The 16,760-nt window shown below is 36.2% G+C and overlaps 1 protein-coding gene across 3 annotated transcripts in view; it reads left to right on the top strand.

The window, feature by feature from the left end:
- Window positions 1-16,760, top strand: part of MICU3 (mitochondrial calcium uptake family member 3) — a 107,381-nt gene that overhangs the window by 28,719 nt on the left and 61,902 nt on the right. The gene's annotated exons all lie outside the window — the stretch shown is intronic.

Genomic DNA, 16,760 nt, shown 5'->3' with positions numbered 1-16,760 from the left:
GACTTCTAGCTTCCAAAACTATGAGAAAATGAATTTCTGTTTAAGCCGTCCAGTCTGTGGTATTTTGTTATGGCAGCCTGAGCTAACTCATACACCTGGGTAAGTTCAAGGTGATTCATTTAGGGTAAAATAGTACAGACTATTAATGGTGTGTTATGTTCATTTCTTTGACTTGCAACCTAGAAAAACTACCTTAGAGTCATGTAGGCAGGCCTAGAAGACAGTGGCTTAGTGCACAGCTAGAGATTTTGTCATTAAGGGTCAGCCATCGCTCTTAGGAAATAAATGAAATACCTACCACATACCGTATAATCTAGATGTTTGGAACTGAGCCAGAAAAACTGAGCGAAAGGTGCTAGAGTATGAGGCAGATGGGAGCCTCAAGGAAATACCAGGCCATCGGAATAGTTTTATCATCTTGAACATATTTAGAAACTTCCAACTGACAGTGCCACAGAGGCACTTGACATCGCAAACTTTACTCATGGAGCTGAGCTGCCCTAAGACTATTTCTGGACCCTGCTGATTAACAGAGGATTCTCGATGAACTGTTTCTGTTGGCCAGGGGAGAAGGAATTGTTCTCATGTAGTTTTCATTTGTCTTTGTAATTTGTGGAGCTAGTGTTTATTTGTCCATTTGACAGTTGAAAATGCTAAGGTTCAGAGACCTTATTTTTCCCAAGGTTACCTAACTGGGAAGTGGTGAACATAGGCCTGAAGGAGTACAAAACAATGCACTTTTATTCCAGTGTGCCAAGCTGTCTAGAGTAGAAAGAAGAACACTGGATTTGGTCCTAGACTCGGTTTCTCTAGGAAGGTTTCTCTAAACAAAGCTAGTAACTCTTATCTAAAATTGGGCTAATAATATATGTGCTGTTTGCTTTTTAAAAAACAATACTCCATTCCACAACTTTTTCTAAAGTCTGTGTGTATGTGTATTTCTTTAAAGTGTGAATTTTGTTTCTCTTTTTTACCCATTCTTTCTTAACTTGGTTTATTTCACCCACTTACGTGTCCTCTGAATCTTACTATAGTGCCACCTCTTTTTTTCCCCTTTTTTGAGAGAGGGAGGGAGGGAGGGAAGGAGGGAGAGCAGAAACAGGGGAGAAGGGCAGAGGGGAAGTGAGAGAATCTTTTTTTTTTTTAATTTTTTTAAGTGTTTAATTTTGAGAGAGAGAGGGAGCATGAGCAGGGGAGGGGGAGAGAGAGAGACAGAAAGACAGACACAGAATCTGAAGGAGGATCCAGGCTCTGAGCTATCAGCACAGAGCCCAGTACAGGGCTTGAACTCACGAACCGCAAGAACATGACCTGAGCTGAAGTGGGATGCTTAACCGACTGAGCCAGCCAGGTGCCCTGAGAGGGAGAGAATCTTAAGCAGGCTCCATGCTCATTGCGGACCCTAACGTGGGGCTCTGTCCCCACAACCCAGGAATCATGACCTGAGCCGAAATCAAAAGTTGGTCACTGAACTGACTGAGCCATCCTGGCACCCCAGTGTACTATCACCTCTTAATCTACCATATCCTTTTTTAATAGCTATAGACTACTCCATTATTTAACTGTTATCTCACTCATGGAAATTTTGATTGTTTCTATTTTTTCAATATCAGAAACATTGCTACAGTGAATATCAGGTTTCTATGTAGACACACATGGTAAATTGCTAGGTCCATCGCTACTAAATTTTAATAGCAACTATTGAATTGTTCTTCAAAATGGTTGCATCCAAATATACTTCATCCCGATCGTCATGAACTTCTAGTGTCCCCTTTACTTAATATTATCAAATTTGATTGTTTACAATTCGAGTGTGAAAAATGATTTGTCATGATTGTTACAAATTACATTTCTGAAAAAAAAGTTCCATTTCTGTGATTCCTGGTGACGTAGAGAATTTTTTTGTTTATAGTTTCCTGGGAATTGCCTTCTAATATCTTCACCAATTTTTGTTTTTTATTGACTTCTAGGACATGGCAAAATTTAAATCCTGTTCCTACTTTATAGATCATAAATGTTTTCTCTCATCTCAGGCCTTTAAAATATATTTACAAACCTATAAACTTAAACACATATATCATTTTCTTCGTAACACATATGTGACCATACTGTCCCTATTGTTCTTGCCTTTTAGACCGATATTATATTAAGAGATTATTATATCGATAAATCATAGATCTCTGATTCTTATCTTATATTTAGGTGCTATTCCAAACTATGGATATAATGTAACTTATGTTTAATATTGTTTATTTCATTTTCAGTGCTTTTTAAAAATCAGATTTGATAGGGGTTTATTTTATTGGTCTTTTCAAATAATACTTTTTAAAATTAAATTTATTTACTGTTTTATTGTTTTACTTCTGCTTTTATCTTTAGTAATTATTCCCTTCTATTTTCTTCAAATTTATCTTAATTTACTTTTTGGCTTATTGTATTGAATACATAGTTTATTTACTTTAAATTCTTATTTTAAATTCTTACTTTAAATACATTTAAGGTTATTAATTTTCCCCTGTCAGTAATGGCTTTGACCAAATTACACAGATTGTTAATTGTAAATCCTAAGTGTCATTTATTTTCAAAAAGCTTGTAATCTCAGTTTTAATTTCTTTTTTAACCCAAGAATTTCCCAGTTGTGTAATAGTATATCTTAAATTTCCCAAAGTGGTCTTTTTTATGTTGGGTTTTTTGCTAATAACTTTTAGCATTTTTCCATATGAGGGAAGGAATAAAACTTGAATGATTTTTTAAAATGACATATGTCCAACTTTCAAAAATACAGTACATAGATAATATAATGCATAGCTATAGATGCACTGACAGCTTAAAAAATAAACTGTTAGCATATATACCTCTGTCATAATTCTCTCTTCCCCAAAGAGATAACCACTGTTCTAAACTTGATTTTTATCATTCTTGTGCAAGTTTTCATAATATTATTATAAGTGAATGTACCCTTGAATAATATATACTGATTTTATAGTATCTTTGTCCAGTTTGTATTTTTACTTAATATTGTCTTTAAAAACCTTATCTGTATTGATACAGGTACTCCTGGTAAATTTATTTTTCCTATTCTCTAATACTCTATGAATATTTCATTGAGCCTATATAACTTCCACATTTTTATCTTATTGATATTTTTATGAAGAATAATATATGGTCAATTTATATATTTTGTTTATTAAAAACAAATAAACATCTTATTTGTTTTGTTACACAAATTTTTTTCTTACATGGTTTTGTCATTTGACCTATCCATTTCTAGTAGAGATTTGTTGACATCTCAGCCATGATTGTGAATTGGTCAAATTGCATTTTTGTAACCGGTTTTCCATTATAGAATTTTAAACTATTTTGCCTTATGTGTGTAATAGCTTCTTGGTGAATTTTTTCTTTGCCCCATTTAATGCTTTTGGCCCTTAATTTTGTGCATTTTCAAGAATTCTTGGCAATGTTTAATTCTGGCTCTTGTAAGGAACATTTATATGACTTCTTAAAAATACAATGTGAGAGTTGCTCTTTTTTTTTTTTTTTTACTGTTTATTTATATTTGAGAGAGACAGAGACAGAGTATGAGCAGGGGTGGGACAGAGAGAGAGGGAGACACAGAATCTGAAGCAGGCTCCAGGCTCTGAGCTGTCAACGCAGAACCCGACGTGGGCCTCGAACTCATGAACCATGAGATGGTGACCTGAGCTGAAGCTGGATGCTTAACTGACTAAGCCACCCAGGTGCCCCAAGAGTTGCTCTTTTTTAATGAGAATTTAACTCACCTATATTCATTGACATATTTGCATCTGTTTTTGCTGTATAACATGAGCATGTATAATTTTTTTCTCTTATGCCCTGACATTATATTAGTCCTTTTTTTTTTTTTTGATTCTTTTCTCTCACTCTAGTGACTTGAAAATTATACATCCTAATTCTAGTCTTCAAGTGGTTACACATGCTTTTTGTTTTGTTTATTCATTTTTGAGAGAGAGAGAGAGAGAGGTAACAGGAAAGGGGCAGAGAGAGAGGGAGAGAAAGAGAATACCAAACAGGCTTCACACTTTCAGCACAGAGCCCAATGTGGGGCTCGAACTCACAAACTGTGAGATCATGACAGGAGCCGAAATCAAGAATCAGATGCTTAACTGACTACGCCATCCAGGTGCCCCGGTTACAGATACATTTAACAGAAATTTTTAATTTATATATCTGAAATTTGAGGATAAATCCATATCAAAAAATTTCCCATTCCACAAAAGACAAATTATTGAACATATTTTACTATATTGCCTTCCCAACAGCACAGTTTTGAAGTCAATTACATTGTTAATACCAGCTGATTATTGAGTTTTTAATATTATGTTTTAATTTTTAAAGGAATCCTTATTTAACAATTATAATAAGTTTTATAACCACATTCATCCATTCATTTATTTAGCAAATATTGGAGAACCTGCTACAGGCCAGAGACTCTTGTAGGCTTTGGAGAAGCAGAAGCTTACCACTGTAAACAAATTCCTGCCTTTGTGGAATTTATATTAATTCAGAAGGGTACATGTAAAAATTTTGGATTTGTTAGTGTATTTATAATATGTAAAAACTAGATGAGATCATCAAGGGGTAATCACAGATTTTCAAAAGAGATGAGGTCCAAGGACTTGCAGAGAAGCTCCAAGAAGGAACTGCCAGAGGAGTAAAAGGAAAGTCAAGAGAGTGGTATCTTGGAAACTGAGACAATTATTTCAAGGAAAAAAGAGATATCAACTGTGTCAGACGCTGTAAGATGAGAACTGAGAATTGGCCTTTGGATTTAGCAACAAAGAGGTCATTGACGCCCTTGGTAAACAGTTTTAGTGGAGTGGTAGAGGGGAGAACCTGCTGAAGTAGAGGAAGTCAGAGACAGGAAATGAATGCAGGAGAGAAGGTGGGGAAGAAGGGAAGGGTAGCTAAATGGAGAAGTGGGACAGGAAGCCTGCTAAGACGGAGGAATACCAACATGTGTATGCTGGAGGGAAGTACCCAGTAGTAGAAAAATAGTGAGTTAGGTAGGCAGGGCAGGGGAGGTATTGCTGGAGCAAAGGCCTGGAATAGACCAAAAGAGACGCGATGTACACAGTAAACCACGACGCATATGGCCTCGTTAGAGACATGCCTTACTTACATCATCCTCCTATCAATCGTCCTCAAAATACTGAGACAATATTTGTGAAAGTGCTTTGTAAACTTGTAAAGAACCTTAAAATGTACGCTACTATAACTACACGTAGAGACTTTAGAGTAAGTGGTCAGTTGCTTTTTTTTTTTTTAATTTTATAACTTTGTTTGATCTCGGCCCAGGAAATACTATTGGCTGGTCTTCAGCTGTGTGTACTTCCACATGGACACACGTACCTAGCATCAAAACATTTCACCTAGAGTACTTTGGGATTTTCCCACACTGGGAATTTGATACTTAACCTTTCGACCACCCAACAAGCAAAGAAAATATTACCCCTTTTATCTTCTTAGAAGCTTTTAAATGAGCCTCAAGCCATTTGAGAAAGCCAAGTGTAGTACTTCATGAACATCTTTTTAGCCGGAATAAAAATAGATGTGAATAAAATTTCATGATTCTTATCCTAAAAAATATAAAATAAAAGTCTAAATTTAAAAGAGCTTTGCTGTTTGGTGTTTTATGAAAATGTTAGTACAGTTGCCAGTATCAGGTGCGACCTAGTAACAAATACTCAGCCTTCTACATGAAATCAAATAAATGCTTAATCATTCTTTATTTTTAAAAATTAGTATTGATTTGATTTAACATCAAACAGTTTTTTTAAAGAAACTAATAAGGATGAGTAATCAACATAATTTTGGTTAATACAAATGGTTTTTATTTTTCCTTCCATTTTTCATTCTCATGGCTGTTTCTCACTGCTAAAAGGTAATACATTATACAGTGTTTAGATAATTGATATAATTGTTTCAAGTTACCTCTTTAGGGTATTATCAGCTTGTAGGCATCAGTTTCTCTAATTGTCAAGTAGTGAATCCTTTATCTGGCATTTAATCTTGCCTCCCTGGGAAAATCAGACGTTAACCACAGGGTAAATTTTCAAATTGCTGACCTGAAGTAACATGAGACTGTGCCTTGGCAGTGAACCTTCCCTTTCTGTTATTCATTGGAAGGATAATGATGTACTCTGTTGCCTGCAGGCCCTTGTTTCACTACCTTAAGAAGTAACATCTAAGTACTAGTTGCAGAGGTCTGAGTTTGGAAATTCCAAAGAAGATAATTGCGTTGACACAATATTTTTATTTCTTTTGGAAAGATGAGGTAATTAAAAAATGTAACTTTTATCATTTCTACCACTTCTTAGACCACTCATCTTGCCCATGTCAACATGACTCAGACATTCCACAAAGTTACCTAAAAGTGATCATTATTTGTTTTTATGAATACATTATGTATTTCATTTTATAGGTGTGTTTGAAATTTTCATTTCCATGTAGACTCTCCCATTTTTATAAGTAGGAAAACTGAGATTAAAATGTAGCTCACAATTTTTCAGTAAGACCAAAAAGACGAAGCTTTCTAGAGTTAGAAAAATAATTCCCTGAATGTTGTTAGCAAACTTGAAAAGAATATTTAGCAATTCCCATAAAATAATTTCCTAGGAGGTATAAAAGATAATTTCCTAGGAGGAATAAAATGAAAAGGCAAATTTAAATTCTTTTACCTTCAGGTGTCTCTGATTTCATTTTTCTGCTCTGTGGCTTTGCGCTTACAAATAAGGTAGCTTGTGTGGCCAACCCTGAGGTCCGTGCTTGGGTAGTTTTCAGTAGCAGTTTTACAAGATCTTTTTGACACGAAAAATTCAATTATCTTCACAAAATTTGCCATATCTAAAACTTGTGCAGTGATGCCTTCCCTTAAACTTAAAATGTCTATATTTTCCTTGGCCCGCATGAAGCCAAGAATTCATAATTGTATTAGGTTTAATACAGTTAATATTTGTCAAAGTCACATATGCTGTAGTTTCATTATTTTGAAGTTTGATGATACTTTATTTTCGGAGTGAATTTTACTATATTAATGAAAGAAAGTTGTTAGAATTTAAAACGTGTATGTGTGTGGGGGGGTTTTCAGGCATTTTTTTTTTCTGTTGCTTAGACTTTCGATTTAGAGTTTTTTATTTTGATATTTTGATATTTTGAGTATATTTTGTTTTTAGGTTTTTTATTTTGATATTTTGAGTATAGCTATCTGTTACCAAATTTAGTTTAGGAATAACTCAGTTTTAGAATTGCAGAGCAAAAATTTGAAGACCATTATATTTTTCCCTGTAGATCATTCAGTTCAGATTTTGTAAAGTAAACTGTAGGACAGTAATTACTTTTTGGCCTCCCATAGATGATGCGGGGAGATCTGTGGAGGGGGAGCACAAAGCATCTGTTTACACTCAGCAGCTCCCACCATCGAGAATAGAGGATCAGACCCAGTGTTTTCTTAACTTCACTGCAGTGTTTTGTGAAAAGGTCAGAGATACATAAAAATTTTGCTAAATTTGGAAATACAGAGCTAGGGAGAGTGCACATGCAAACATTAAACTTCAAGCCAGTAGCGGCTGTGTCTAAGACTTTGGGAAGAGATACAGAATGCAGGAGATAAAATGTGTGGAACCGTCAACCTAAGTCAATCACAGCAGTTTAGTGTCCTGCAAAATTGATAAAGGTGATTTGGAAGTGTTCCCTCCCCTGAGGCTTCCAGTCCTACAGAAGTGGCTTGTTCTAGAAGTGAATCTCTCCAAGTCTTTGTTAAACGTACATATAATTCTAATATTTTTCTCCCTTGTCCTTTATATCCCATGAGTTGTTGATGTTGTTACCCCAAGTTGGTATGACAGACTGCAAGCTGTTGACCATAATCTCTTTTCTTCCCCCAAAATAGTTAGGGTTGTGGATGCCCAGTTGTTTTGTTTTGTTTTGTTTTGTTTCTTCTTCATTTTCCTTCATCTCTTAACACTTAAGTGTGGCCATGTGACTAAGTTCTCTTCAACTGCATGTGAGCAGAAGTGATTTATACCACTTCTAGGCTTGGCCAAGAAAAGTTTCTCACATGAACTTCTTGCATACCACCCCCCACCCCCTCCCGCACCTCAGGTGATAATGACATCATCTTTAGTCTCTGAATCAGAGTTCCCTGATCCCATCCCCAACCCTGGTCCTGAGCTCTTATGAGAGTAATGAACACACTTCTGTTGTGTTTGAGCCATTACATTTGAGGAATGTAGCCTATCCTATCTTACACAGAAGAGAAAGGATTGATTGGTGAAGGCTTTGATCACTGAGAAGGGAGGAAATGATTATTTTTTGATGAAAGTGAATTAATTTTGTCAGCTGGACTGGTCTCCTATATTCTTCTCATATGAAAGCTCACCTAACTAGACACCTATTAGGTTTACCCTGACCACAGACACTAAGACAAAGGAGCTTAATGGCTAATTGGCCACTTTTGACTTTATTAATGGAAGTGATCTCTGTGATTTAATTCTAGTCTTATGGATTCCTATCTTATACCCCAATGGCCTTATGCCAATTTTCTGGGGACTAAATTTCTTCTTTCTGAATCCAGGTTTCTCTTAACTTGGTCTACTCATCTCTTCTTTAAATAATGGCCTTAGGCCAATTTGCCTGCTGCTTGAATCTGCCTGTGTCACCTGTATTCCTGGCAGATACCACAGTCTGGGTCTTGTACTGGGTTCAGGATTATGCCAAATAAATCATATGCTCTATTTCCCTTACCTTTTCTGTTCTGGCTTCTCTTCCTTCCACTGCTGTACCCTCCTTTTAGTCCTTCATGTAGCAAAAAGGGTAACCTACCAAATTTGAGCATCTTCTAAATCATATTTCTATTTGTGTTTTTCTCCAACAATTACCACATACTTCTATGTTATAACTACCAGTATTCATTCAAATTGGAAAAGCTATATTCTCATCTCTCTGGCCTTCCCTAATCCATATACTGTTAAAAATTTCACCAGATGTACTGTCCATTTGTTTTTATTCCTATAATCAAAAGTTAGAATAATTTGTGAGTTTCATTAACCCTTTTTGGAAAGATATTATAGAAGCAAAAATTATTCTTTATTGTAGAAAAGAATTGGTAATATGTACTGAAAAACGCTAAGTGAAGTAATAGGCAGCTGGTAACATTGCAATTAGAGTTGACCCTTAAATAACACAGAGGTTAGGGGCACCACTGCCACCCCCAGCTGAAAGCCCCTATGTAACTTTTGACTCCTCCAAAAACTTAACTACTAATAACCTACTGTTGATTGGAAGACCTTGCCAATAACATAAGCAGGGGATTAATGCACATTTTGTGTATTATATGTATTACATACTGTATTCTTGCAATAAAGTGAGCTAGAGAAAATGTTAAAATCATAAAGAAGAGAATGTACACTTAAAGAGCTGTACTGTATTTATTTTTAAAAATTGTGTAAGTGGATGTGTGCGGTTCAAACCTGTATTGTTCAAGAGTCAAGTGTACTTTAAAATTTTAAGTATGTGGAACCATTTTAAAATCCAAATATGCAGTTTTTTATATGTTGTAGTCACTTGGGAGGGGTGCCTGAAAATTGAGTGTTCTACATTTTAAGACTCAAGCCACAAATTATTTTTGCCTGCATCCCTACTTAAGAAGATATTCATTTAACCAGAATTTTTACTCTATTAAAATAAGAAAATGAAAAATCTCATATGTCTTCTTATTACAACAGCTAAACTTAAGCATTTACCAGCATTAGTTTTTTTTTTTTTAATTTTTTTTTTTAACATTTATTTATTTTTGAGACAGAGAGACACAGAACATGAACAGGGGAGGGGCAGAGAGAGAGGGAGACACAGAATCTGAAACAGGCTCCAGGCTCTGAGCTGTCAGCACAGAGCCCGACGCAGGGCTTGAACTCACGGACCGTGAGATCATGACCTGAGCCGAAGTCGGACGCTTAACCGACCAAGCCACCCAGGCGCCCCTACCAGCATTAGTTTTAAAGATATGTTTGAACAACTTTTAAAAAACAGACACCCGTAGGGGCACCTGGGTGGCTCATTCGGTTTAGCATCCGGCTTGGCTCAGGTCATGAACTCATGGGTCCTGAGTTTGAGCCACACGTCCAGCTGTATGCTAATAGCTTGGAGCCTGCACCCTTTTTCGGATTCCATGTCTCCCTCTCTCTCTGCCCCTCCCCTGCTTGTGCTCTGTCTCTCTCTCTCTCTCAAAAATAAATAAAAACATAGAAAACAAACAAACCAGATACCCATAAATTATGCCATACCTTTCTCACTAAAACTTTAGAGTATCTTTTTTTTTTTTAATGTTTATTTTTTAGGCAGAGAGAGACAGCATGAGCAGGGGAGGGGCAGAGAGAGAGACACAGAATCTGAAGCAAGCTCCAGGCTCTGAGCTGTCAGCACAGAGACCAACGTGGGGCTCAAACCCACAAACCGCGAGATCATGACCTGAGCCGAGGTGGAACGTTCATCTGATTGAGCCACCAAGGCGCCCCTAGAGTATCTTTTATCATCTCTGTCTGGATTCCTAGTTTGGAATCAGAAGCTTCTCTTTTGATTGTGTCCTTGTTTACCACCTAAGGCAGACTCAGTCAGTATTCCTTTGCTAAGGAATCACGTTTTCATCCACAAGCATATATTTGTTTACTTCCACAATCATCATTTACCAAGCCTCTTAGATGTGCCAGGTGTTATGTTAAACACTGGTTAAGTCCTTATAAACATAAGAACTACTCTTCCTCTCAAGGAATTCATGGTTAAATGGCAGAGACAGATATGTAAACAGATCGTTGCAACTCAGTAGGACTGGGGGAAAGGAGTGCAAGTACCAGACCAGGGATGTATAAAGAAAATAACTAGGATTTCTTGAAAGTATAGTATTGACTCTCAGGGAACTCTCAACACTCTCACTGTTGTCAGAATTTCAGACATGTTATTACAAGGGATGTGATTAATTAGGACTGATTCGGTGCAGTATCTTAGGAGAGAGGGCATGGCAGCAGAAGTTTTCTGGCAGGTATCCTTTCTGAGAGTCTGAGCTGAAGAATCACGTAGACCATTTGATATGGAGCAAAGATTCATCTTCTTGGTAATAGCTGCAAAAGTATCAGGACTCACTTCCAGAGAAATTGAAAAGCTGAACAGGAAGCTGAAGCTAATTGAAAATACTATTGGAGCTGACTATAGCTCAGAGACTATTGTAGTTCCCAGGTACAGAGTGAAATTAGATTCATTCTTGTTTCTATGAACAGGTTAGGACCAGATGTTGGTTACTTATTAGCTTAGTTGGTTCCATGAGGTAGCGGCAGTAGACAGCCATGTTGCTAACTAGCAGATCTCTATAGCAGACACGAAAATAAATCGTCAAGGAGACCTGATAAAGTAGCAGTTTAACACCAAGTACTGAAGTGGGGATAAGCATGCATTGTAATCCCAGGGGAACTACTGAAGTATTCAGGAAAAGGTCTCAGGCACAGGTTGGCAGGAACGCAAGTACTGAAAGTGGGAAATAAGGGATGCGTTCTGATAATAGGAAGGAAATTGGAAGCTCAGTTCTTGGTTCCAGAACAGAAGAGACACCACCATCCAAATCTTCAAGGTAAAAATAATATTAATTATATTTAATCTCCAAGAATTTTTTATTAGAACAAATTTTTGAAATCGATAATGAGCTATATACTTCACAGGTTGATGTGCTCCTTACTGCCTAACAAAAATTATGTTTTAGTCTCCTGGATTTAAGAGCTTCTTCATTGGGTCTGCTGATAACAGCAGCTATCTTTCACCTGATGTATTCCACCTTATAATAAGCCATTTAAAAGAAGCATCTCCAGGAAAGATGGAACATGGAAACTTTGTGTTAAACTTTATATTGTGTCTACTTTGAAGAAATTATTTTGTAGAAGCATACCAGTCTTCAGCTCTGTGTATGCTTCTGCTACCCTCCAGCTTCTTGGAGAGGCCATTTCCCTTATAGCCATTATAAACTTGAGGGTTTTCTCTATAATACTCCTTAGCAATGTAAAGGCTATCACTTCCTCAATTTCCCAAATGTGTGTTTTTTAGTTTGACCATCAACCTATGGAAATGAAGAATTTTTCTTAAATGACCATGACTTCTATAACTCCTGTCAGTGTTTTCCCTGCAGTTCACAGATGGTCTAGTTATACTTTACCACTTTTGAAAGCTTATTTTTTAAGTACATAATATTGGATTGATAGTAAAGATTTTCATTTTGGTAATGTTTTCACACCTAATGATATATAATTCAGGTTTTTTGGTTTTCAGGTTAGTTTTTCCAATCGCCTTAGGTACATTATACTTATGAATGAGTTTTTCTCTACTGGGAATTTGTGATGCAAAAGTATTATTTACTGAAACAGTACATGGTAATGAAAAATGTTTAGGTTAATTTTAAGCTTTAGGAATTAACTTGAAAAAGATATATTGGATTGAGATAAGCAAAAAAAAGGTATTAAAGTAGATCAGCCAGTGAATACACACGTACTTAGCCTGTCCCTTGTAATATCAGGATTATCCATAGATTCACACCAATTGCTACAGGGAAATGGCTGTATTTGTTTTTTAAAATGCTCAGAACATTAACATGATACAAGATCATCGTCATTTGTAAGCTAATAAGGCTTCCAAGAGGATTAGTAAACTGGTTTGAATCTCATTTTTCCTTTATTTATTGGTTCTTATTTTTGAATCTTTATAATAGTGATGTTAGAACTTAAAAAGGTTTAGATTTTCTAAACTTTAGAAAATTCAAAAGCAAAGCTGTATCTTTTAAAGGTCTGAGAGTTCTATCTCATATTTTGGGAATCTACTAATATGAATCTGTCCCTTTCCTCTGAGAGTCTAGTAATTCATGGACCGCTGCTCCTTATCAACCTCCTAAACACTGTAAAATTTAGTGTGGTTAGAACTGTACCACATTAAAAAAAAGAAAAAATTTACTAAATTCTTCGTCTGTGCCGTTAGGTCATTCATTAAGAAAATAGTCTGTTCATAAACTCTGGAGAAAGAAGCACATGGACAGTTGGAAGGTTTGAAAGTGATTAGGCATATATGTATGTAAAACATGATCAAACTAAGATTATTCATATTTGACTCTAAAACAGTTTTAGATTAAGTGATCTTCCAGCTGATTATTTTATAATGAACTCATTTGCATATAGTAGGCGTACAAGAAGTATCTATTGAATGAATGAATTTACATTAGCTCATTAGTTGATTTTAAATACTCATCTTGGAAACAAAATTGTTAAAAGATTATATAAATAATAGAGTTTGTCCAATAACTTTTGAGTTTTTGTTTGAGGATTTCTGTTTATGCTTGTACTTGTCTAGCACATTTAAAATTTTTGTTTGGGGACTCATATTTATGCTTCTGTTTTGGTTTAAGAAAAAAGGTAAAGAAGCAAGAAGACCAGATGATCTCTGGTCATGACGACCATTCTAATCCAAATACATTTATTTCCAGGGAGCATAGGAAAACAGGTAAACACCCATTGCTGATTTCAGGTAGACGATAATGATCAACATCAACAGCAGACGTTGCATTTAGTGGCAATTCATTAGAAGCATTCTCTTCCAAACATGGCACAAGATAAGAATGCTTACTATTACTGATAACTGTTCCACATCTTATTTAGAGATGTGGACCTCTCATAATTAAGGCAATGAAAACGACTATAAATATTAAAAAGGAAAAACTACCAACTGTCATTATTATGAAAGAATTTATGATTCTTTACTTAGAAAATCCAAGGAAAAAATTAATAAAATGAAGGAATTTTAAAAGGTAATTGGATACAGGGAAAATATACCAAAGTCAGTAGCTTTCCCATTCATTAGAAATAGCCAGTTGAAAATGTAACAGGAATAAAATGTTCCATTCACAATTCACAATTACATAGAAACTATAAAATGTACCAAAAATCCACCAAAGATATTTAAAACTTATATGAAGAAAACTGTGAAACTTTACTGAGAGACATAGTTGAAGACCTGAATAAATAGATCTCCATCTTCCCAGATGGGAAAAATCAAGTCTCCTAAGTTATACCAAAATTGAATGTCATCCCCAACAAAATGCTGGAGGTATTATTTAAATAGAACTTGACACATTGATTTCAAAGTTCAGTTAGAGGAGAAAATTGAGTATCAATCACCATGAATATTTTTAAAATATTGATAATAAGATGAAATCTCACTTTACCTAATATCAAAGCATAACTACATGCTATAGTAATTACTGAGTACGAAGAGACAAGTAAGTCAGTGGAAATGAATAGAGAATATAAAGCCAAGGAAAGGGGGTGCCTGGGTGGCCCAGTTGGTTAAGCGTCCAACTCTTGATCTCAGCTCAGGTCATGATCTCACAGTTTGTGGGTTCAAGTCCCGCCTTGGGCTCTGGGCTAATAACATGAAACCTGCTTGGGTTTCAGTCTCCCTCTCTCTCTGCCCCTCCTCCACTTTCTCTCTCTCTTTCAAAATAAATAAATAATAATACGCTTTTTAAAAAGCCAATGAAAGCACTGATTTCCTGTTTTGTTCTTCATCTCATCGCATTCTTCAGCCAGATGAACCAATTCCTTACAGTTGATGGTAACCAAACTGTTCTAGGATCATTCTAGTATACTGGGTTAACATGGGAAAATTAGTTTTTACTTTTTACCAGTTTATGTTACATTTGAGTAGTTCCAGTATATATTACTACACATATCATTTATCACACTAAATTGAGAAGAGGCAATGGAGGAAGTAACAAGTCTACAGTAGTAGGAGGTCCATTTTAAGCACCCAGGCTCCAGTTATCTCTTTTTTTATTATTTTATTATTATTTTTTAATGTTTATTTATTTTTGAGAGAGAGAGAGAGAGAGGCAGACTGCAAGCAGAGGGAGGGGCAGAGAGAGAGGAAGACACAGAATCAGAAGCAGGCTCCAGGCACTGAGTTGTCAGCACAGAGCCCGATGCAGGGTTCAAACCCACAAACCATGAGATCATGACCTGAGCCGAAGTCGGTTGCCTAACCAACTGAGCCACCCAGGCGCCCCTCCATTTATCTCTTATACATAAATCATGTTCTTCCCTTTTAAGGTATATTTTTTTTTGTCTGGGGCACAAACCATTCCAAACGACTTCCCAGTTCTTCTTTTAAGGTGGTGGTAAATAAACGTGAAGTCACCACCTTATGCCATTATCAAAACGATGGGTACTATTATTGCTAAGGCAACAGTGGGTAGAATTCATACAGTGGAGTTTTTTTGTTGTTGTTTCAAAAATTTATTTAAATTCTGGTTAGTTAACATATAGTGTGATATTAGTTTCAGGAATAGAATTTAGTGACTCATAACTTGCATATAACACCCAGTGCTCATCACAACAAGTGTCCTCCTTAATGCCCATCACCCCTTAAACCCATCCTCCCGCCCATCTCCCCTACAGTAACCCTCAGTTTATTCTCTATAGTTTAGAGTGTTAGAGGGCACTTGGGTGGCTCAGTGGGTTGAGCGCCCAACTCTTGATTTCAGCTCAAGTCGTGATCCCAGGGTTGTGGGATCGAGCCCTGTGTTGGGCTCTGCCCTAGGCATGGAGCCTGCTTAAGACTCTCCCTCTCCCTTTCTCTCTGCCCCTTCCCCTCCCATGTGCTCATTCTCACTCTCTTGCTCACTCTCTCAAAACAAAAAAAGAAAAAAAGATAAAGTCTAAGTCTGTCTTATGGTTTGCCTCTCTTTTTTCCCCCTGTTCATCTGTTTTATTTCCATATATGAGTGAAATCATGACATTTGTTTTTCTTTGGCTGACTTATTTTGCTTAGCATAATACACTCCAGCTCCATCCATGTCATTGCAAATGGCAAGATTTTATTCTTTTTGATGGCTGAGTAAGATTCCAGTGTGTGTGTGTGTGTGTGTGTGTGTGTGTGTGTGTGTGTGTGTACACACCACAACTTCTTTATCCATTCATTAGTCAATGGACATTTGAACTCTTTCCATAATTTGGCTATTGTTGATAATGCTGTTGTAAATATCAGGGGACATGTATCCTTTTGAACCAGTATTTTTGTATCCTTCAGGCAAAAACCTAGTAGTGCAATTGCTGGATCATAAGGTAGTATCGTGTTTTTTTTTTTAATTTTTTGAGGAACTGACATACTGTTTTCCAGAGTGGAAGCAACCAGTTTGCATTCTCACCAACATTGTAAGAGGGTTCCCCTTTCTCTGCATCCTCACCAACATCTATTGTTTCCTTTGTTGTTAATTTAGTCATTTTGACAGGTGTGAGGTGGTATCTCATTGTGGTTTTGATTTGTATTTCTCTGATGATGAGTGATGTTGAGTATCTTTTCATGTATCTGTAAGTCATCTGGATGTCTTCTTTAGAAAAATGTCTATTCTTGTCTTCTGTCCATTTCTTAACTGGATTATTTGTTTATTGAGTTTGCTAAGTTCCTTATAGAACTTGGATACTAACCCTTTAACAGATATGTCATTTGCAAATATCTTCTTCCATTCCAAAGGTTGCCTTTTAGTTTTGTTTCCTTTGCTGTTCAGAAGCTTTTTATCCTGATAAAATCCGAGTAGTTCATTTCTGCTTTTGTTTCCCTTGACTCTGGATCTAGTAAGAAATTGCTACAGCTGATGTCACATTTAGGTCTTCCATCCATTTTGAATTGATTTTTGTGTATGGTGT

The sequence above is a fragment of the Panthera tigris genome, chromosome B1, assembly GCF_018350195.1.
Source record: "Panthera tigris isolate Pti1 chromosome B1, P.tigris_Pti1_mat1.1, whole genome shotgun sequence".
Taxonomy (NCBI): Eukaryota; Metazoa; Chordata; class Mammalia; order Carnivora; family Felidae; genus Panthera; species Panthera tigris.
The sequence above is the reverse complement of the archived record's forward strand: the minus strand, read 5'-3'. Positions and strand labels throughout refer to the sequence as shown.